This window comes from Halichoerus grypus, chromosome 2 (assembly GCF_964656455.1).
Source record: "Halichoerus grypus chromosome 2, mHalGry1.hap1.1, whole genome shotgun sequence".
NCBI lineage: Eukaryota > Metazoa > Chordata > Mammalia > Carnivora > Phocidae > Halichoerus > Halichoerus grypus.
In genome coordinates this window covers 183037148-183059453 of record NC_135713.1, presented here as the reverse complement: position 1 = coordinate 183059453, position 22306 = coordinate 183037148, and the positions used below count along the sequence as shown (strand labels likewise).

Genomic DNA, 22306 nt, shown 5'->3' with positions numbered 1-22306 from the left:
TATTTGGTGCTTGCGTTGAGCCCTTCACATCTCTGCTGGTCAAGAAGTAGCAATGTAGTAGAGGATTGAGACCCTGCATTTTGTTGTCAGAAAGACCAGGATTCAAACCTGCCCCTTGAACTTGAACCTGTTTCTTTTTTTTTTTTTTTTAAGATTTTATTTATTTATTTGAGACAGAGAGAATGAGAGAGAGAGAGAGCACATGAGAGGGGGGAGGGTCAGAGGGAGAAGCAGGTTCCCTGCCGAGCAGGGAGCCCGATGTGGGACTCGATCCTGGGACTCCAGGATCATGACCTGAGCCGAAGGCAGTCGCCCAACCAACTGAGCCACCCAGGCACCCGAACTTGAACCTGTTTCTTAACTCTTGAAGAAGTCAATATCTTGCCTGCAGAATGGGTTAATAATCTCTACTACATGGAATATGTGTCCAATAAGTAGTGGTTATTATTGTTATTGATCCTTGCTGATGATATGTGTGGGAACTCTCCATAGTGCTTCTGTCCTCCCTCCCTCTCTCCTTTTAATAATAAAAAAAGAAGTACATGGAAAGAGGAAGACAGTTAAGGTAGGGTAGAGAGAGCAAGAGAGAGAGGCACTTGTCATGGTTCCTCAAAAGCTTCTAGAAGTACTAAAACCTTCTGGTCTCCTCCTGTCTCTAGATGTTTTTTGTTCAAGTGCACTCTCTTGTGAGCTCTTGAACTCTGTTTGGTACAGGGTAAGTGCTCAATTTAAAAATACAGAAAAACAGTTTGGTTGTTCCTCAAAAAGTTAAACCTACAATTACCATATAACTCAGCAATTCCACTCCTAGGTATATATCCAAAAGAACTGAAAATAGGTACTCAAACAAAAACTTGTGCATGCATATTTATAGCCACACTATTCACAACAGACAAAAGGGGGAAACAATACACATGTCCATCAATGGATGAATGGATAAACAAATTATGGTCTACCCATCCAATGGAGTATTGGTCGGTCATAAAAAGGAATAAAACACCCATACATGCTATAACAGGGATGAACCTCAAAAACATTATGCTGAGTGAAAGAAGCCAGACACCAAGGGTTATATATTGTACAATTCCATTTATGTACACTATCTCGGAATAAGTAAATCCACAGATAGCAGATTGGTGGTAGCCAGGGGCTGGGGGTGGGAGGAAGCATGCGGAGTGACTATTTAATAGGTATGGGGTTTTATGGGGGGGGGGTGACAAAAATATTTTGGAACTAGATGAAGGTGGTGGCTGCACAATTTTGTCATTGTACTAAGAGCCACAGAATTGTCCACTTTAAAATGGTTAGTTTAATGTTACTGAAATTAAAAAAACATATGCCTAGACGATAAAAAAATGAAAGGTTGACCTTGAATGATCGGTTTCAGTATTCCTAAAAGCACAACCACTGAAACAGATCTTTTATTTCTGTTGCTCCTTGCTATGACTAAAAATCCATCAGTCTGTGTGGGGAACTCCAGTGAGGGATGGATGGCTCTCTGGCAAGTGTACGTGGCCATAAATTTGGCCTTGCTAGTGCAAGGATTTCAGGTAAGAATCAGGAACTGTGAAAGCTGTTAACAACTCAGCTGTTTCCAAGACAGGTGAGCATCTAAGACAGGGCCATGGGCAAGGTTTAGTGTAGTCAGGAGAAAAATGTGAAGGAAATGCATGTAGGCAAGCCCTCCTGAGAGACAGATTCAGGGGCATAAAATTGGCAGTTCTTCTCCATTAAACAATTTGGGATGATCTGAAGTCTCCTCCAAGTTCCTGTCTCTCTCTTTATCTTAATTAGCAAAGCAAAGTCTTAGGTGCAGTAAGCCCTCTCCTTCCCTAACAGATTAGCTGGAAAATAGGAAGCTGAGCTTTTGCAAGAGTCTAATAATCAAGGAGTGAAGGAAAGAAGGACAGGACAGCCTGCAGACTAAGAGCTATGTGCTGCGAGGCGAACAAAGCCTTCCCAACCCATTAATTCACATGCAAATTCATTCACCTTCAAAAACAATGGCACTCATTTTTTTTGGTGTACTGTAAGGAATCAAAGATAGACGTGACCTAGTCATTCTCCCCCCTAGAAGAGCTTACTGACTATTGAGGGTTGAAGGGGAGAGGAGGACACAAACAAGTATTAAGCAAACAGGAGGGGCGTGTGTCAGATTGTATTGTGCACGAGGATCACTTGGGGACCTTGCTAAGATGCAGGTCTGATTCACTAGGTCTGGGGCAGGGCCCGAGATTCTGCATTTCTCAAAGTACTGAGGTGAAAGCACGCTTCTGGTCTGAGGACGCCCACTCGACACAGCAAGGAGCTAGAATATGATAACGGAGTGATGATACAAAGTGGGGTTCGGCAAACTCTGACCTGTGGGCCCCATCCGGCTTGCTCCCTGTTTTTGCATGGCTCACGAACTAAGGAAGGTTATACGCTTTTAAATGGAAAATAAAGGAAGTATGCTCTTTCATGACATCTGAAAATTCTATAAAATTCAAATTTTAGTGTCCATAAATAATGTTTCATTGGAACACAGATGACCCCATTCCTTTACCTATTGCCTATGACTGCTTTCTCACTGCAAAGACAGAGTTGAGGATTTGCAACTGAAACCATATGGCCCACGGAACCTAAAATACTCACTCTCTGGCCTTTCATGTGAAGTTTGTCTACCCCTGGCATAAAATAATAAGGGATTTCGAGAGAGAGGGAGAGACTACTTCCTGCTGGATTAATCGGAGGAGAATTCAAGGAGGGAGGGCATCTGAGTGTCTTGACTGTGGGTAGAATCTGAATGGTAGCCTTTGGGGAAGAAAGAAATCCACGAGGTACAAAGTCGTGGAAGTGGGAAACACAGGGGACGCGACAGCAGATCTCAGTGTTAAAACCACGAATAAACCAGGCCACTGTTGGGGCTGCCAATGTGGAAGCATCCTTAAAGCTTTCTCTGGAATGGGAAAGAAAAATGGCCTGATACAAAGAGACCTGTTCCCAACTCTGGGAAGATGGAACCAGCCAGGCAAGTATCTGGTCAACCGTGTGTGTGTGTGTGTGTGTGTGTGTGTGATTATTTATTTTATCATTATTTTATTTTATTATTAATATTGTACATTAATTAATATTAATTAAATGTGAGTATTTGGGACCCAGTGGTTCTCAAAGTTCGGGAGGGACACTGTCCCCCAGGGAGCGTTTGGAAATGTGTCAAGGTGTTTTGGGTTGTCACAATAATTGGGGAACATTTGGGGCGCCTGGGTGGCTCAGTCATTAAGTGGCTGCCTTCAGCTCAGGTCATGATCCCGGAGTCCTGGGATTGAGCCTGGCATTGGGCTCCCTGCTCAGCAGGAGGCCTGCTTCTCCCTCTCCCACCCACCCTACTTGTGTTCCCTCTCTCGCTATGTCTCTCTCTGTCAAATAAATAAATAAAAATCTTTAAAAAAAATAATTGGGGAAAATTTACTGACATTTACTATCCAGGGCCGGGGAAGCTAAACAGATTTTCAATGTGATGCAGAGGACAGTCAGTCTTGGCAACATCGAACTGGTTTCTCCTAAATGCTGAAAGCACCCCATTAACAGAGTTACGCTGGGGACTCTTCTGTGGTGTGGAATAGCCATGGGTTGAGGAATGAAAAAATGGAATAAAGGAAATGCAACCTGACTGGACACTGATGAATGGAGACCAGGCTAGAGGGTGTATTGATGCCAATACTTGGCCATTAGACCGGAAATCTTTCATTTCCCCCTCCGATTCCAGATTGGCCAGAATGCCAGGCTAGTGTACAAATTCCAAGAGAATCTATGTGTAGGGGATAGAGTGCTTCTTTTCGTGACCATTTACCCATCACCACTCTTTCAACCATCTGCATGGTGGCCAGATTGTTGGGTTTGGAGTCAGGAGGAGCTGGGTATGATTTCTGCTTTGTCTCTTCCTAGCTGGTGTTCCCAGGCAAGTTATTTCAATTTTCCTAACCTTAGTTTCCTGACCTGTAAAGTGACTATGGTGAAGGATTTTTGTACAAGTTGATTAAGATACTCCGTGGGGCAGGTTTAGCGCAATACTGGGGCCCATAGCAGTGCCCAGTAAATGTGTTTCCTTCTCTCTTTGCTTTGATGAGCAAACACTGATTTCTGCTGCTAATGGTGCTATTATTGGCCAGTTGGCAAAATTAGAGGAGAACCAGTTTTAGCTGAGCATGTCATTTATAGGTATAAAGCAGATTTCTCACCCCCAGCACTACTGATATTTGGGCTCAATAATTCTTTGTTGTGGGGGCTATCTTGTGCACAGTAGGATGTTTCTCAGCATCCCTGGCAACTATGCACTAGATACCAGTAGCATCCCCCAGCCAGACAACCAGAATTGTCTCCAGACATTGCCAAATTTTCCCAGGGAGGCAAAATCACCCTTTGTTTGAGAACCACTGGTTTAAGGTGAGAGAAAAATAAATAGTGGCTCTTTTGGATGAAGGGAGAAATGTGGGATTGTTTTGTTTTGTTGTCTAAGCAAAAATTCTGACCATAAGCCTCCAAACTCTATAGTCTATAAACACCAAACATAGCATGTTTTCATTCAGTGCTGGGCAATGAATGCACTAGGTCCTGGGGACAGACAGAAACAAGGCACAGTCCCTGTTTCCCAGGCATGAACAACCTGCTTTGCAGAATCCCATCTGGGGAAGAAGGTTCTTGAAACTCTGGCCACCAAGCAGCCATTCATTTTCTAGGCAGGGCCCGCCATTGGGTCTCTGGAAAACATGTGGTTGGGCAGCTGAACTGATAAGATGGGAGGCTATGTGGATTTATGCTGGTGCTTATTCTAAGAGTTGGACCAAGGCACAGGTTGAACCTGTTGGCAAAATGAAAGTTCCCTTGCCATGGTGGGGAGGCCGGATTTATCTCAGGGGATATGGTTTGGTGACAAGACTGATTATGTGGGGTGTATTGTTTATACAAGTGTAATGTACTCAGGGCTCAAGGCAGAAGGTGGGTTTTATAAATCAGCAGATAAGTAAAATAAATGCATTGCACTAGATACTCCTGCTGTCTGGATAAAGGTGAAAGGGGATGGTGAAACACAGTTATTTAAGGGAATTCAATAAACTTAGTGGATTCTTCCTTAAATGATCAGTTACTGCCGCCACCCAAAAGCACCCCCCCAGCCCCTAAGGCCATATTCCCTATAAGAAAATTCTAGAATGTTGGCATTGGAAACAGGATCTTGTTTTCTTTTTTTCTTTCTTTTTCTTGGTGGGGGGGTGGGCAGAGGGAGAAGGAGAGGGTGAGAGAGAATCTTAAGCAGGCTCTGCACTGGGCATGGGGCTCGATCTCACGACCCTGAGATCATGACCTGAGTCAAAATTAAGAGTTGGATGCTTAACCGACTGAGCTACCCAGGTGCCCCATGAGAACTCGTCTTCTTGACACCAATAATCAAAAAGTAAAGAAATGGAAAGACTCCCTGATGAGGGTGGGGAGAAGAGAGGAAACCCAATGATTACGAAGGGCTACTCTGTGCCAGGTGTTTGATATTGACATAGACAACATCTTATTTAATTCACATAGAAATCCTGTGGAACGATTATTTCCAAACTTGTCTGCTTATAAGAACCACCAGGCATGCTTATTACAAATCCAGAGATGTGAGTCCTACCCTTAGACCTTCTGAATCTGACTCTCTGGGGAAACAGGGAAATCTGTAGTTTTATACCACACCTTCTAATGATCAGGGGTTTCTGAATGATCAGGCTAGTTAGGGGAACACTGCGGTAAACTGTAATTTATCATCTCAAAGTTAGAGATATTGAAACCGGGCTTTGCCTGACCCCTAATTCTAAAGACTTTCTGTGGCTTCGTGCTGTCTCCTTGGAAATGACAGGTCCAATTAAGACTCAGACAAGATGGGCTTAAAATTTGTCTCTGCTTTGCATATTAGCTCCTTAGAGCTTTGAGAGTCAGTATAACGAGGAGAACAAAGCCCGTGACTGGAGTCTCAGGACCTGAGCTACTGCTCTGTACTTTATGGTGACCTCGGGTGAGTTACTAAAGCTCTGCTGGTCACAGTTTTTTCATCTGTAAAATGGTGATAAAAAAGTGCTTGCTTCGACTGCCTTGAGAATCACTGTGTGGATCGAATGAGATAATAGATGTGAAAGAGTTCTGCAAATGTAAAGCCATTTGTGAGGTCTTCCTGTGATGGAGTCCTGATGAAGTCGATGCCCAATTATCCACGTAACCAGTTCCTATTTTGTGCAAAGCCTTTGTAAAGGTCTGACCTTTCCTTCTCGTCTTTGGATCACTTCCCATGGTGTGTGCTCATGTGAAGACAAGGATTTCACACTTTGACAGGTTAACGCATGAAGAGTGCTCCCCATCAAAGGCGGCTCCTCAGTGTAGGCCACCCTCTAAGGGCATGTGTACATATTTTGTGACCTCTGGATAGACAACAGCAAACGTGCCACTGGATGCACCTGGATAACGGAATATTAACCAGGCCACCGTGAGGATCGTTGTGTTGCCTGCGTCCTGTGAGGTCACCTGCTGGTGGCTGAGGCCGTCAATGCACCTAGAGACACCTAAACATGGGTCCCCCTACCTAGTCATTGTGGGCAATAGATGCCCCCAAAGATGTCCATGTTCCAATCCCTGAAATCTGTGAATATGTTACCTTACATGGAAGAAGAGACTCTGCAGATGTGATTAACTGAAGGATCTTGAGATGAGCCCATTATCCTGGATTATCTAGGTGAGCTCAATGAAACCACACAGGTCCGTGTAAGTGAAAGAGGGAAGGGGGAGGAGAAAAGAGGAGATGGGATGTGGGAGGCAGGGACTGGAGCCATCCAGTGTGAGAAAGACTCAACAGGCCATTGCTGGCTTTGAAGACAGATCCTTCCCCAGAGCCTCCAGAAGGAATGCAGCCTGACCAGGACCTTAATTTTACTCTGTGAAACCAATTTGGGCTTCTTTTTCTTTAAAGATTTTTATTTATTTATTTTAGAGAGAGCGAGCAAGAGTGCGTGCGCATGAATGGGAGGGGTGAAGGGAGAGGGAGAGAGAATCTCAAGCAGGCTCCCCGCTGAGCGCGGAGCCTGACTTGGAGCTCGATTCCCATGACCTTGAGATCACGACCTGAGCCGAAACCGAGAGTCGGAAGCTCAACTGACTGCGCTGCCCTGGCACCCTAACCAATTTGGACTTCTGACCCCCAGAACCGTGAGATGTTTTAAGCCAGGAAGTTAGTGATAATGTGTTAGAGCAGGCCCGGAACCGAATGCGCCTCCTCTTTCAGGGTTTAGCAGTGGGGTGCTCAACAGCATGCTAGTGGAGGCTGGTCCCAAGCACTGCAGGGCACCCAGTGGTCTGCTGGCACTGAATGCCAGCCTCCCTCCCTCGTCACTGTGACCACGCGTTCCCAAAGGCCCCGTGGTGGGAGTGGGCACTGCCCAGGTTGAAAAGAACAGCTTATATGGCTGGGCCACCTGGGGAGGAAAGGTATATGTGGGAGCGGGCCTCCGAAAAGCAGGATTTACGAAATACATGGAAAGCTCGAAGGTCCTCATTAGCATTATTGGCTTACCTCTGGACTGCAAACTCTTCTTCGTGCTCTGTGTCCCCTGTACACCAGGGCCCGCTGCCAGGCCCAGAGTAGGGTGCGCTCTAAGTGTTTGTGAAGAAAATAAATGGGTTCTTTGATGAATTATTTCTCAGGCCTCCAAGAGGGATTTATGATGCCTTAAAATATTAAAATGCATAAGCTGAAAATAACGAAATAAAATCTCATTAAAAGGAGCATAGAAAGAGATGTCTGGGCACCTGGGATGGGAGGTCGGAGGGATGTAGGGGGGTTGAGGTCCTGTGTCTGAACGCCACCTTTGGCCCTGAATTTCTTCTTCTTCTTTTTTTTTTTTAAGATTTTATTTATTTGAGATAAAGAGATAGAGAGAGGGAGGGAGAGAGCATGGGGGGGCGGGGAGGGGGAGGAGAGGGGCAGAGGGAGAGGAAGAAGCAAGCTCCCTGACGCGGGGCTCGATCCCAGGACGCTGAGATCATGACCTGAGCCGAAGGCAGATGCTTAACTGACTGAGCGACCCAGGTGCCCCTGGCCTTGAATTTCTGACTGCAAAAGTTTAATGGGCAACACCCACTTAAACATCCCTTCGGGTCTCAGGTGGAGGTCAAAGGTGAATCCTAGAAGGGCGTGAGGAGTGACATGTTGTTTACCAGACAGGATCCCGTGGAGACTTGCACACTGGATATGCAAATGTAGGTTTGATCTCCGAAAACGTCCCTTACAATTAGGCAAGAGATGGTTGGAACACACAGTCAGCTTGATTAGAGATAGCCAGAGGCATGCTTGTGTGAGCAGTTTATTAAATTATTGAGATGTCTGGAGGCTACAGATGCCAGAGAGGATGACGTGAAGAGTCGGAGTTGGAGTCTGCAAATCACTGGAGATCCTGTCCTGTCAGTGGCAGGACAGGAGGGGAAGTTCTGGCTTGGGGAGGGGCAGAGAGGGTGCCAGGGTGTCACTGTGTCTTCCAGGCAAAGAAAACAAACCCACACGCAGTCCCCTGTGTCCCTCCCTGCCTCTGCAAAGCCACCAGGTACAGCTTCTCTGTGTTATTGATGCTAATGACCCACCTAATGGCCCTGCAAGAAGGATTTCACATTTGCAAATGACAGCTTTTGCAGGCGCCACAAATCGTGGAGCCGTGCCACAAATCGTGGAGCTTCGCCATCAAATGCAAAGGGGCTCAGATCACTGAAGGACTTGGGATAATGGGTGATAAAATGCAGTTTAATGCGGACAAATGTGGAATAATATGTCTTGGAACAAACAATCAGAAGGAGGAACAGCTGCTAAATGAATTGCTTTCCATTACACTGACCAGGGACTCGAAATGGTCCTTTGCAGTAGCCAAGGAGTTGACAGAGGGAAAGGCTGTAGAGAATGTTGTCCATTGCTGGACAAGAACCCCAGAAAAGTCAGAGGTAGGAGAATAACCAGGTTAGCACCTGTCTTGTAGGTACTCATTGCCTGAGTTAGGTGCTGGTGGCTGCTTCTCAGGCTCCTACTCAGCCTCCAAATGCTTAGGGGTTTAGGGGTGCCCCTGGGCTTGCACCTTGGCTTTCTCTTCTCCAGTCTCACTGTCTCTCCGAAGAATCTCAATCAGGTCCTTGACTTGAAGCATCATCTATACCCCGAAGACACCCAAAGTTAAATCTTCAATTGACCTCTCTCCAGAACTCTAGGTCAACAGGTCTCAAAGGTTCCTACACATTAGAATCATCTGAAGGATATTTTTAAAAATCCCAATATCCAGACCACTCCCTAGAGCAATTAGTCAGAATCTCTGGGGTTGGGACTCAGGTACCAGTTTTTACTCTATAAGAGAGTCCAACGAGTAGCCAAGTTTGAGAACCACCACTCTAGACTTCTTTCCCCAACTGCCTACTTAATTTCTCCTCTTGGATGTATAAAAACTTAATATGGCCAACAAACTTGATTATTGCCCCCACTCCACACCTAGTCCTCTCTAGTCCTCACTAGCCACTGATTGCTCAAGCCCCAAATCCAAGCTTTATTCTGTTTTTTTTTCCTATTTCTCTCAGTATCTAAATCTAATCCACCAGCAAATTCTTCAACACTAACTTGAACACATCCAACACCATCCTGCCATCAAGTCTAAACTGAAACATTGCAACTTTTTGCTTCCATTTGACTTCTCTCCAATCCATTCTCCCTTTGGTATCCAAGGTGATCTTAAAACCAAAAACAGACCATGTCATTCCTTGTTTAGAAGACTCTGATGGCCTCCCATGTAGAATAAAATCCAAGCTAATTATCCTGACTTCTAAAGCCCTATTCTGTGAAACCAACAGGATATTGAGTAAATGTGTGTGACTTCCCAGGCTACATAATAACACATCACAACCTCCCCTTATGTTCTCTTGGATCATTCGCTCTGGGGAAAGACAGCTGCAATGTTGTGAGGACACAGCAAGCAGCCCTATGGAGAAGTGTGTGTGGTGAGGACCTGAGGTCTCCAGCCACCAGCTGGTGCCGACAGCCGATCCACATGAGTGCGCCATCTTGGAATTGGATCCCTCACCCCAGTCAAACCCCAGCTGACATCTGCCTGTAACCTCTTATGAGACTTCTAGCATAGCTGCCCAGATTCCTGACCCTTGGAAACTGTGAGATAATAAATGTTTACTGTTCTAAGCCACTAAGTTTTGGGATAATTTATTATGTAGCAATGGATAACTAATATGTTGATTCATAAAAATCCAAGAGTCTGGAGACCTCTGCATTGCTCTAAACTATTCTGAACCATCTTTTGTATTACTGACTGGCTTTATCACTAAACATCTTTAAGCTTCAGCTTTCTCGTCTATAAAATGGGAACAATATTTATCACTCCCTCTCAGGTTGCTGTGGAAGATTAGAAGACATGATGCCTGTGTTTGGAACTATAATTGGTAGTAATATTTGTTATTATTATTCTTGGTTTTTATTACAGTTATGGGCTGTCTCATGCCTTCATCGGTTCGTAGTACTGTTTTCTCTACATGATCTGCATCCTTTCCCCAATCTACCTGCAGAATCATTCCTTCTTCCAGAAGCATGTAATCAAAATAACAGCAGCCGTTTATCATCCGCTACCTAATGTACTACGCTGGGGACTTTACAAGCAGGGATTTTTAAGTCTCCATTTACAAGTGAGAAACCTAAGGCTCAGGGAGGCTGAATCACCTCATGTAAGGTCCCTAATGCTGGTGGGAGCAGCCAGGATTCCAGCCCACGGCGATTCAATTCCAAAGGCCACTCTCATTTCAGGACATCAAAGTATGCTCAGTAATCTTTGAATGAATGAATATGTATGCAATATCATTTGTTACACAAACAGCAGAGGAGAAGAGTGGATGATCTGTGTGCACTCATTTCCACTTTGAGATATATACAATTACATGACAAAATGATGTCACAGGAAGTAGAATTTTGGCTTTGTACCAGACAACTCTTTGTCTCATGTGACCTGGTGATTGCCAATGACAATTTCTATGATGCAGGCTGACATCCTGTACATTCTAAGCTGTCCCCACTCTCCATATGCCCTGTGGTGCAGAGAATATGCCCTTGCTTTCATTTTGGCCTGAGTCATTTTCAGAGTTTGCTGAGAAAAAACATTCTCAACCACTAGGAGTGCTTAGAAAGGAAATGTGGCTTTGGAAACTTGATCTAAAAGTGTGTGTGTACATGTCTATGTGTTTTGGCTACGCAGAATAGTTCAGTAAACCATATGACACTGATTTTAACCCGTGCACATGAGTAGATATCCAAGAGGGGCCTCTAGGAGGTAATAATGCAATATTCTGGAAAATGCATCATGTTATCTGGACTATCCCATCACCTGTGTGCTATATGCATGTGGGCAGATTACTTAAACTCTCGGAACCTCCATCTTCTGTAAAATGGGGATAGTAACATCTAGTTCAGTTCTATTGTGAGGATTAAGCATATATCAAGTCTTACCTGATTTGGGTCTCCCATACTTCTCTGAGCTTATATCCTATGATACCATCCCACTGCATACTCCTTTTCAGCTGCATCAGCCTCCTGGCCATTCCTTAAACTCATCAGGCAGGTGTCCACCACAGGGCCTTTGCACCAGCTCTTCTCTTTGCTTCCACTATTTCCCCTTCAGATACCCAATGGCTCACCCCTGCATGTCTTGGCTTCCATGGCCCCTCTTCCATGAGGTCTGTTCTGACTACCCTAATTAGTGCTGCACCCTCCTCCAGCCATTCCATTGTTTTGCTTTTTCTTCTTTCCCTAGCATTTACCACCTCCTTATATGCAAAACAATGTATTTATTAATTATGATCCATCTCCTATTGCTAGAATATAAGCCACGTGAGGGCCAGGATATTTGTGCTTTACACACTGATGTATCCCCAGCAACCAGAACAGAGCCTGGCACGTAGGAGACACACCATAAATACCTTGCTGAATGAACGAATAAGTAAGTCCATGAATGAATGCATGAATGAATTCACTCAGTGCAGTGCCTGGCTATTGTAGACATCCAATAAAGTTACCTATTATTGTTGTATTGTAACCTGGGTATCCCTAGTCTTTCTCATTGTGGAGTTACAAATAATTTTAAATGCTTCAACTTGACTGCCTACCACCCCTGCACAGTGCAGGACCTCATCCCTCCCCCCCTGCCACTCCCATGCCTTCCAGTCATTTACAAGACCCCCGCAGGGGCCCAGGGAACCAGTCTGCTTTTGTTGAGCAGCTCCACACTTGCAGTGGTGTGAGATACTTGGGCACGTGGTGGTAGCCTCCTCCTCTGTCGTAACCCTCTGTAGGATGCTGCTTCCCTGCCTCCCTGGGCCCAGTGGGCTCTGCAGCTGCTTTCCCACTGTGCTCGGAGCCGCACCCCCCCAACACACACACCCCAGCATGGCAAATGCCACTATTACTGCTTTCCCAGTGGCTCTGAGCACCATCGCCGCGTGCTCCCTGGAATCAGAGAAACTGTTCCCTCCTCTACTCTCTGTTGCGATGGTTCACCCGGACCCTGAAGCAAACAGCCTGTGGTCCTAGCCCTCAAGGTTGCTGCTGGACAAGACACTCCCCCTTCAGCTTTTACTTAGGACCAGCACCTGACAAAGAGACACCAACCTGCTCTCCATGATCTTGCCTTCCCTCTTGTCTTTGCTCCAATCTTCCTTTGAACCAACCTCCTTCCTCTTGCTACAACCAGAGACAGGCATGGCCCCCAGGCCTCCCAATTCGTGCAAATGCCTGTTTGCCCGCAGGTGTCCTCGGACCCTACGCCCAATCTTTGCTCAGCTTCAGCCAAGACATCCCTCCAGAGCGTCAAAAACAAAACCAGCCATCATTAAAATGAAATTAAAAAAAAAATAAAACAGCACTGCAGAAGAACACAATGCCTTAAGTTACTGCGTGTTGGTAGACTGCCGGTCCCTCCAAAGGTCTGGTTGTGCATGACAAGGCTACTGTCACAGCCCAACAGATGGCCCACGGTATCAGGGGGCACTGATCTTGTTACAGTGAAATCCATTAAATGAAAAATTCCCCCCAGCAGGTGTGCACACCAGTTTTATACCCACGCGGGAATCCATCTCTTCATGAAGACATTGCTTTGGTGGTATTTATAGGCTGATGGTTGCAGGGTGAAGAGAGGGGTGACTGATATTAGTATTAATTGCAATCACTTGCATTTATCTAGTGCTTTATGCTTTTTCGAAAATGCTTCCACAGCTGTTCCCTCATTTGCTTCTTGCAATATTTCTATGAGGTAAGACATTAGATTGAGGGCAGTGAACCCAGGAAGGCGGGCACATTTCCTTCCTTCTTGGCAAGGTCTCGGAATAAGTTTGCAGCCCGTCTGCTGTGGCTGGGAGGCCGGCCTTCGGGTGGTGAGCCTGTGGGCCAGGGGATGCTGTGGAGAGAAGAGGAAGGAGCAGGAATCCCAGACACCCCCCTCCCCTGCAGGGTGTCCTTGGGAACCTGATGGAGATCCCTGTAAAGGCCGTAGTCTTAGCTGGGTTGTTGCAGGGCTCCTTCAACAGGTCTCCCCGCCTCCATCCTTGCCCTGCTTCCATCTGTTCTCAAGGCAGCAGCCACAGGGAGCATGCCTGGGTGGCACAGTCGGATAAGCGTCCCAGGTCCTGGAATCGAGCCCCACATCGGGTTCCTTGCTCAGCGGGGAGCCTGCTTCTCCCTCTCCCTCTGTCTGCTGCTCCCCCTGCTTGTGCTCTCTCTCTCTCTCTGACAAATAAGTAAATAAAATCTTTAAAAAAAAGAGTGGCATTGTCCTAAGTGTCTTAGGTCAAGGATTCTATAAAAAAAACAAACAAAAAACCCATTTCAGACTGTGTCACTGCAGTGCACCCCCCAACCCCCGCCCCCAACTCCCAGTGAGGGCAGAAGGGCTGACAATGGCTACAAGGCCCCCCACACCCATGGCCTGGCCCCACTACCCTCATGCCCCTGCTCCCACTCCTGCCATGTGGGCCTCCTTGGTGTTTCTCGAACATGGCACAGCCCACCTCAGGGCCCCCATGACACCTGCTTTCTCTGCCTCTCACATTCTTCCCCATCGCTGCTCGGCTCACACCTCACCTTCTCCATGGTGCCCACCCCAGTCTCTCCAGACCTCCTCTTGCCTGCCCACCCTCCTTTTTCCTTCCTTAGCCCTCTCTCCATGTATTGCTTTTCTCTGTGACACTTCGCTTCTTTTAACGTATTATATATATTCACTTCCCCAGGTGGCCATAAGAGATTACCACGAAATACAGAGATATATTCCCTCACAGTTCTGGAGGCTAGAAGTCCAAAATCAAGGTATGGGCAGAGTTAGTCCCTTCTGGTGGCTCCAAGGGAAAATCTGTCCCAAGCCTCTCTCCCTAGCTTCCGGGGGCTGCCGCAATCCTTGGTGTCCCTTGGCTGTGGGAGCGTGACCCCAACCTCTGTCCCTGTGTACACGTGGCTATCTTCTGTGGGTGTCTGTGTCCGCACTTCCTTCTTCTTATCAGGATGTTCATCATTGGATTAGGGCCCACCCTAATAATCTCATCTTAAATCGACTGGTGATATCTGTAAAGACTATTTCCAAATAAGGTCACATCCACAGGCGCCTGGGGTTAGGACTTGAACATATCTTTTTGGGAGACATAATTCAATCCCCAACACTGTACATTTAAAGATTTGATTATGTCTCTTGGTTATGGTCTGTTACCTCTGCTAGGTAAGCTCCGTGAAGACTGGGGCCTTTGTTACATGGACTGGGTAGACCCTAAGATACCCAACAAATGACAGCTTCCTTCCCTCAAGTTCTTCATCCTTTAAGTGTTATTTATATCCCCCAATGAAAGTCTCATAACAGTTAATTCTCAATTATCCACCCATACTTGGGAGTTGGCCAAAGACGTTCATAGTCGTTTCTAATGTATTGCCAGAGGAACCCTACTTTGACAAATTGGGCATTCTATCCAAATTGCTAGCTTATATTCAAACTCAATTTACATAGAGGCTGCCACTGCCTATAGAAGGCTATGACTTGGGCTAGAGTCTTAGATGAATTGTTTCCACTGAGACCCCCCCTTCCTTCTGCAGACCTTACAGTCACCTGCCCTCCAACTACCCGTCCGACCCTAGGCTTCGCCCAAAGTTTGGTACCTTGTCCAGATGTCCCAAGTCCTTCCTTAGAACCTGACAACCAGTCCAGAGAATCAGATCCCTCTCATTGAGAGCCAGAAGAGATCTTAGGAATCACTCATTCACTCACTTGCTCTATAATATATTTCTTGAACACCTACTAAGTGCTGGGCATTATGAGTGCCCCTTTTGGTCCCCTCTAAACCTCATAACACCCTGTGAGGTGGGCAGTAGGGTCCCTGCCCTGCACGTGAGGGCACAGAGGCAGAGAGAGAGGGTAAGGATTCACTGAGATTACTGGCCTGGTAGGTGGCAGATACAGACCCACACCCAGGATGCCTGGGTTCGAAGCCCCTTGAATGACATTGTCTTGTAACCCAGCTCCTCAGCGTTCTATTCAAAGAGGAGAGACGCAGATTCTATTCTGCTCTTCTTTCAGATTGTAGATCACTCTCACCCCCTTTTCGGTGACGCACTAAATAGCTCATAGAGGGCTGGTGAAGGAAGTTCTTACTCCCGGGTTAGAAAACAACTCTTTTTTTATCTCATTATCCTAAGGTCACTTTGGTGCTGGTCAAATAGGTACCCTGTGCACCTCCAGACTCCTTCTCCATTCTCCTCCTCTCTGTGTGGGAGGCTCACTGTGTACTCTGTCTTGACTGGCTCTCAGAGGGTTCTGTCAATGGCAGCCCCCCGGGGAGGAAGGGAGAGGGAGAAGGTCGGGGAGGTCAGGGTCCTTCTGCACCTGGCTCCTGCCTCGTGAGGCTGCTGGGCTGGCTGTGTCCTAAAACTCACTGCCCCTCTCAGGGCTGCCAACCCTACAAGAATCTCTCTCCTTCCAGCTTCTGGTAACTTCTCTTGCCTTTGTCCCTTTGGACCTCAGGGTAGTCACAAACACTCGGTTAGCATCCGTGGGTTAGTGTCTTTTCCCCAGTGGTTCTCTCACACTCACACTTTGGTGATACACTTCCCTCAAATTATCCAATTGTGGGGGTGCCATTTGTACCCTGTTGGGAATCTGCTGTATGCAAATAACTGTGCCCATATGGTAGAGCGGGACCCTGAGGCTTAGGAGGCGAAATGTCTTCCCCCAGGTCATATGTGGAGAAAGCAGCTGCCTGGGGGCTGGAATGAAGTCCCTCGTTTAGTGCTCTAGATCCAAGAGGAACGTCCAAATGGCCTGAGATAAGCCTCTTGGGGGCACATCAGACCCACAGAAGGCTGCTGACAGGTGGTTCTTGTTCTATCCCTGTATATAGTAGGTGATTCATAAATGTTGGCTGATGACAAAGTATTCTGGGTTCATTAGTTATGATGATTACATTTTGAATAACCACAAGTAGGAAGTTAGCCCATTTGGAATATCAGTATTGCGGAAAGGAAACTGGGACTGTCCCTAGTAGATCTAAGTCTGGATATTGGCCTGTGGAGGGCAAGGAGGGCACGCTCCTCATCTGTAACTGAGACAGGCCTCACTCTCCAGCACTGCTGTGAGCATCCAATGTGAAGACACCTGTCAGGGCCATGTTTTGGCAATAACATCCTGAGTCCCTCCAAGCAGTCCCGAGCTTATTGTCACTCGTGACAATATGTCTTCAGCATTCCACTCTGTGTCCCTAATGGGGTGCATGATGAACAGGAGTAGTGGGGTGGCAAAGAATGAGCTCCAGAGGAAACACTTAGGAAACTGGGCTTTCTGCCATTAAAAGAGACAGATCTTTATGGTGACCTAATTAAAGTTTTTAAAATTCAATTTGGACAGTTAGCAAGCTAGGCTCCTTTCCAGGAGGAATAAGGCCTTCGTGCAATGACCTAGCTGATCCCAGTCTGTCCACCATCTCGAGTAACAGAGTGGGTGTATTGGCTTCTTGCAGGAACCCAGGCTTCCCCGGGCCCAGTCTTGGGTCAGGAAGACATCCCGTGGGATCACACTGATGTCATGGGCCAAGAGTGGCTGCCATGACTTAGAGGAGGTGCTTCTGGGGGAAGAGAGTTATGAAGTATGGTTCTCACCAAGAGAGAGGTGATTTCTCTTTTGTAAACCCTGACAGTTGTTTTTTTCCCTTTTGTGTAATGCAAGTGCCTCACTTAAGCTTCGATTGCTGAGGCATCTGTTCTAAAGGGGCTATCTCAAGTAAACACACCACTAGATAAAGAGCCAGGCCACCTGTCTCCACCGAGTCTCCTTTGTTTTAGAGATCTTGGTTGATTTCAATAACTGACCATTTGGGCCATTTGTCATTTCTCTTCCTCTAAATTAAATTCCCACTCTTAAGTTTTAAGTTCACCAATAGAGAGTGGGCCTGAGAAAACGTAGACTCCCACCCTCCACCCTAATAAAACCAGGCCTGGGTGTGCTCTCTCTCTCTACTTGCAACCTGGCTGTGTGGCCCCAGGTGTACCATGTAATTTCCAGGGCCTGTAAGTAATAAGCCTGTGTTTTTTCAAAGTTTCCTAATGGTTACTGCTGAACCACAAGGGCTGACCCAGGCACGACATTGGTTATTGACAGGCTGAGAATGGTACAAAATATCTTTCAACTGTTGTTATGGAAGTTTATGGAGTCTAGAAGAAACAGCATCCTTCCAAATCACCCATCCATCCATCCTTCCATATTTCCATCCAACCGTCCATCCATCCACCTACCCACCTACCTCTCTGTTTATCCATCCAACATATACTGTCTGATTATTCCCCTCAAACACTGGAGATACAATACTAAATATAACACCATTCATACATTGAAAGAGCTCAGTCTTTATGCAAGTACAGATAACTAAGACAGTGGTTGCAAGCACAAGGCTCTGAGTCAGAAGACCAGCACAAGGTTGACTCTGATTTTAGTGGCCATGTGATCCTGGGCAAGTTGCTTCTCTCTAGGTCAAGTTTCTCCTCCATAGAATAATGCAGCAGGACTAGAGGAATGCACTCTAAGTCCTCTTCCAGGTCAGATACGCTACGATTCTCTGTCCAGGCAAATTCAGTGTAAAACAGATCATCTCGTGAGTGTACATTGTGATTATCTCTAGTAAGGGGTCTCCTCTGTCCACTTCGCCCCTGCAATGTGTCTCCTGTAATGTAGGCAGAGGGGTCCTTGCTAAAGTGAATATCATATTTCCCTTTTCATTCATCTCCCGAAGGGTGGATTCCTGTCCTCTCAGGCAAAAGATCAACATTCTTCATCTGGTCGCCTTGCCTAACCCTTCACCTCATTTTGCACCAAGCCTTGACGGGCTTTCTTTGCCCCTTACACTCATCATAGTTCCTCTTGCTAAAAGGCCCCTGTCTGGACCACTTATTTTTTCCCCCATCCTCCACCCAAGGAGAATTACCCATCCTTCAGATAGCAGCCTGCTCACCATTTCTTCAAGGACACTTTCTCTTACTTTTCAGGCAAGGCCTGGCTCCTTTGTCATATATACACATAGAATCATGTTTGTTTCCTTTAGACCACAAACCCTACTCCTGCTCTAAACCCTAACAAAGGGGTCTCTTGGTTTCAATGTTTGGCTTCCCAACCGCCTGTAGCTCCATGAGAGCAGGGACTGAGTCTAGTTTGCTCACCCGGGCGTTTCCTAAAACTGTGCCTGGCACATAGGGGGCGCTCAATACCCATTTCTTTTCTTTCCTTTTTTCTGAACAGTAAAGAATATGGTTAGTGTCATAGGCTGATAAATATGAATTCTGCCACACCTGGAAATGAGACTGGGAAATGGTATCCTCATTGAGTAAGTTCACCTGGAAAAAAAAAAACTGCCTCAAAAGAAAGCCACCCATACGTTATACACTTGCTGCAGAGAAGAGTAAGGTGCTCACTCTACCCCATCCAATGATTAAGGGTATCTATCAAATCTCCAGGGAGAGGACTCCTCTGAACCACAGTGGACGTCACACCAGCTGGGACTCTGAAGCCTGGGGCCCATCACCAGCTAGAAGACCAGAGAGTCAGAATTTGATGAGGGGTCTCTACCACCGGCCGACGTGGGGGCTATTCTCAGTCTGGAAAACTGGTTCTGTAGTTTAAAAAGCCGTAAAGGAAGAAGGGCAACTCATAATTTTTCTTGAACTTGGTTAAAAAATACTTCGAATGTGATTCTGAGTAGCACATCAGTGGTTGAGAGCATGAGTCTGGAAGTCTAGTTGGAGTCACAGTTCTAGCGCCGGGCGAGTCGTTTTGCGCCAAGCCTCAATTTCCTCAGCTATGAGGACAATGGTATGTTTATTACCAGGTGGTCAGAAGCAGGAATGGAGTCACGTAGGCTCAGTGGTTCACACAGGGCCTAGCATGTATTTCGTGCTCTGTAAACAGAAGCTGTTAGCAGTAAGACCAGTTACTTCCTTTGTCATGATCCTGTGCTCACTTATGGATCCATCTGGTGCTCCGGATTCTTGAGTGGACCCATTTGCCCGAAGTGGACTCCCGTGGGAACTGTTTGTTTTCATGGCCCCAAACCCTGACGCTTCTCCTTCTCCCCACAGCATGCCAAGTCCGTCAGCTACCAGAGTTGGCCCTCTTTTCGAACTGTCTCCAGAATCCATGGCTACTCTCTGGTCTGAGCTGCCAGCCTGCCTCGCCCTGATGATGCCAGTGGCACCCAACGGGTCTCCCTGCCTGTGCCTTTAACCCCTACTGTGGTTTCCTGGTACAACGGGCAGAACAAGCCTGTTAAAATCTCAGGCAGGGGGGCGCCTGGGTGGCCCAGTCGGTTAAGCAACCAACTCTTGATTTCGGCTCAAGTCATGATTTCAGGGTCATTAGATGGGGCTGTGCCTCGGGCTTGGCGCTCAGCGGGGAGTCTGCTTGAGATTCCCTCTCCCTCTGCTCCTCCCCCTGCTCATGCATGTGCATGTGCTCTCTCTCTCTCTCTCTCAAATAAATAAATAAATAAATAAATAAATAAATAAAATCTTAAAAAAAAACAAAAAACAAACCCTCAATCCGCTCCTGCAACCCTGTTTGAAAACCTCTAATGGTCCCCATCACACTTAGAATGAAACCCAAATCCAGACCCTGCCCTCCCAAACTTTCCTGATCAGCCCCAGCCGACCTTTCTAATCCTACTCACTCTCCCTGAACCCAGGTCCCAGCTACAGTGGCTTCCCTGCCACACACTGCGCACGTCCCTTCCCGAGGGCTGGAGACCTCGCCACCTGCCAGCCTGCACGCCGGCCTCCCCATGTCCTTCATGTCTTTGTTCATATGTTACCTTCTCAGCCAGGCCTTCCCAGACCGCCTTAGTTAATACTGCAGTCTCCACACGTGACCCTTTTCCTTATAATCCATCTCCTACTTTACTTTCGCCATTGCACTTGTCAACCATTTGATGTACTATACGTTTTACAGATTGGTCTGTTGTCTGTCTGTTCCTCTAAGTTCCATTATGAAGGAACTTTTGTTCTTTTTTTGTTCCCTGTTGTAGCTCCAGTGCCCAGATCCTCAGAGAAGCAACATGCTGGGTGCTTCTGAATGAATGAATGAATACAATGAATGAATAAGTATTCATGTATTCATTTATATTTATTCATTCATTGTATGAATATATGAATGAATGAGTGAGTGGTCAGCCCAGTTCTTGAGGTGTGGATGCCTTCTGTGTACACTCAGGAACTGTCCTGGATTATACGGTGGCTGTGTCAGGATCCCTAAGCTTCCTCTTTATAGGAGGGCTCTACTATTATCCAGTTCCTGAATTTTCTGGGTTGCAGAATCAATCCTGGACCTCAGATGTCCCTCATACCAGCTCAAGCATTGCAACACATTTTCACAATGGCAGAGAATGAGTCAGACTCTGATATGGTATAAATATTTAGCCACTTGCCTTCTGAAGGTGAATTCATTGTCTCAGGTTACCAGAAATATCTCTTGGTTCCCTGAAGCAGAAACACACTTTCTCATGTGCATAAATAGCCAAGACAAGTAAGAAGAAGCAGTCTGATGCTTACCATCTTGGCCACCAAGCATGATAAGTGGGCAGGGAAGGAAAGTGGCTAAGTATATACATTTGTTTCTCGTATTCCTATCCTTAAGCAGAACAATGGAATCCCTTCTGGAAGACTGGCTGGCTAAATTTGGAACTGTACTTTCCATTTTAGAGAACAGCGGCTTTGCTTTTATAGGAAAACTGGAGGCAGCTCTGGGGAAGGGGTGAATTGTGTTGGTGGTGGCACCCAGAAGTACTCATCAGGCTTGTTCATGTTGAGACACATGGTGGCCAAAGGATCGGCACTGGGAGATTCATGATAATGGCGCTTGCTGGGGAAGATATTAGGCAAATGTTTAAAGGAGGACATCAACCCAGGAAGTATCTGGGAGTAGGGATGAAGAGAAAATGGCACTACAAGTAGTAGAGAGCCCTAAGACATAACTGCTCCTTGCTGCTTTGGTGATCATAAGTGGTCTTGAGTAGTTATTCTAATCAGATTCTACTGATGACCAGTATATTATCTAAATGTTCCTCTGGGAAGCTTAGATGGGAAGGCAAGGGAACAGATAGGGAAAAGGAGGAACTCTCATGCCTCCATTGTGCTTGAGAGTGGAGTGGGGAGGGTGCAGGTGCAGGACACTAAAACACCGGCTTGCTGGCGATGGGCATGTGTGGGACATGCAGGAGAGGACATTAAAAATCTACAGTTTCACAGAGCTTCTAATATTGATATGATGATGTGGCTATATAAATTTGTAGTTGTCATTCATCAAAATTTTCTGCATCCTCATGTTAAGAGGACCTCAAAGCAGAGAATGATGGTTGTCTGTAGAATAAACATATTCTCCCTGAGTGTACCGAGACAATTATCAAGGGAAGTATGCTATCAAAAATAGGAACTTGGACTCCAAGGACAGAAGCTCATTCATTCTTCATTCATTCATTCATTCATTCATTCATTTATTCACTCACCCAGCAAATATGTTTTGAGTACCTACTATGTATCAGGTATATGTCCTGATGATATAGAAGTCAACAAGATGAACAAGATCCCTGCTATCTTAGAGCTTGAATTATGGTGGGGGAAGACAATAAACTAATGAGCAAAAAAATGGAAAAGATAACTTTTGATAGTGATGGGTGGTAAAATCAGTATGTGATGCAGAAGTCTGGGAGTTAATGTTCAGGCTAC

The 22306-nt window shown here is 46.2% G+C and overlaps 1 protein-coding gene across 4 annotated transcripts in view; it reads right to left on the bottom strand.

Moving 5' to 3' along the window:
* Window positions 1-22306, bottom strand: part of CA10 (carbonic anhydrase 10) — a 494596-nt gene that overhangs the window by 50564 nt on the left and 421726 nt on the right. The window lies entirely within an intron of this gene.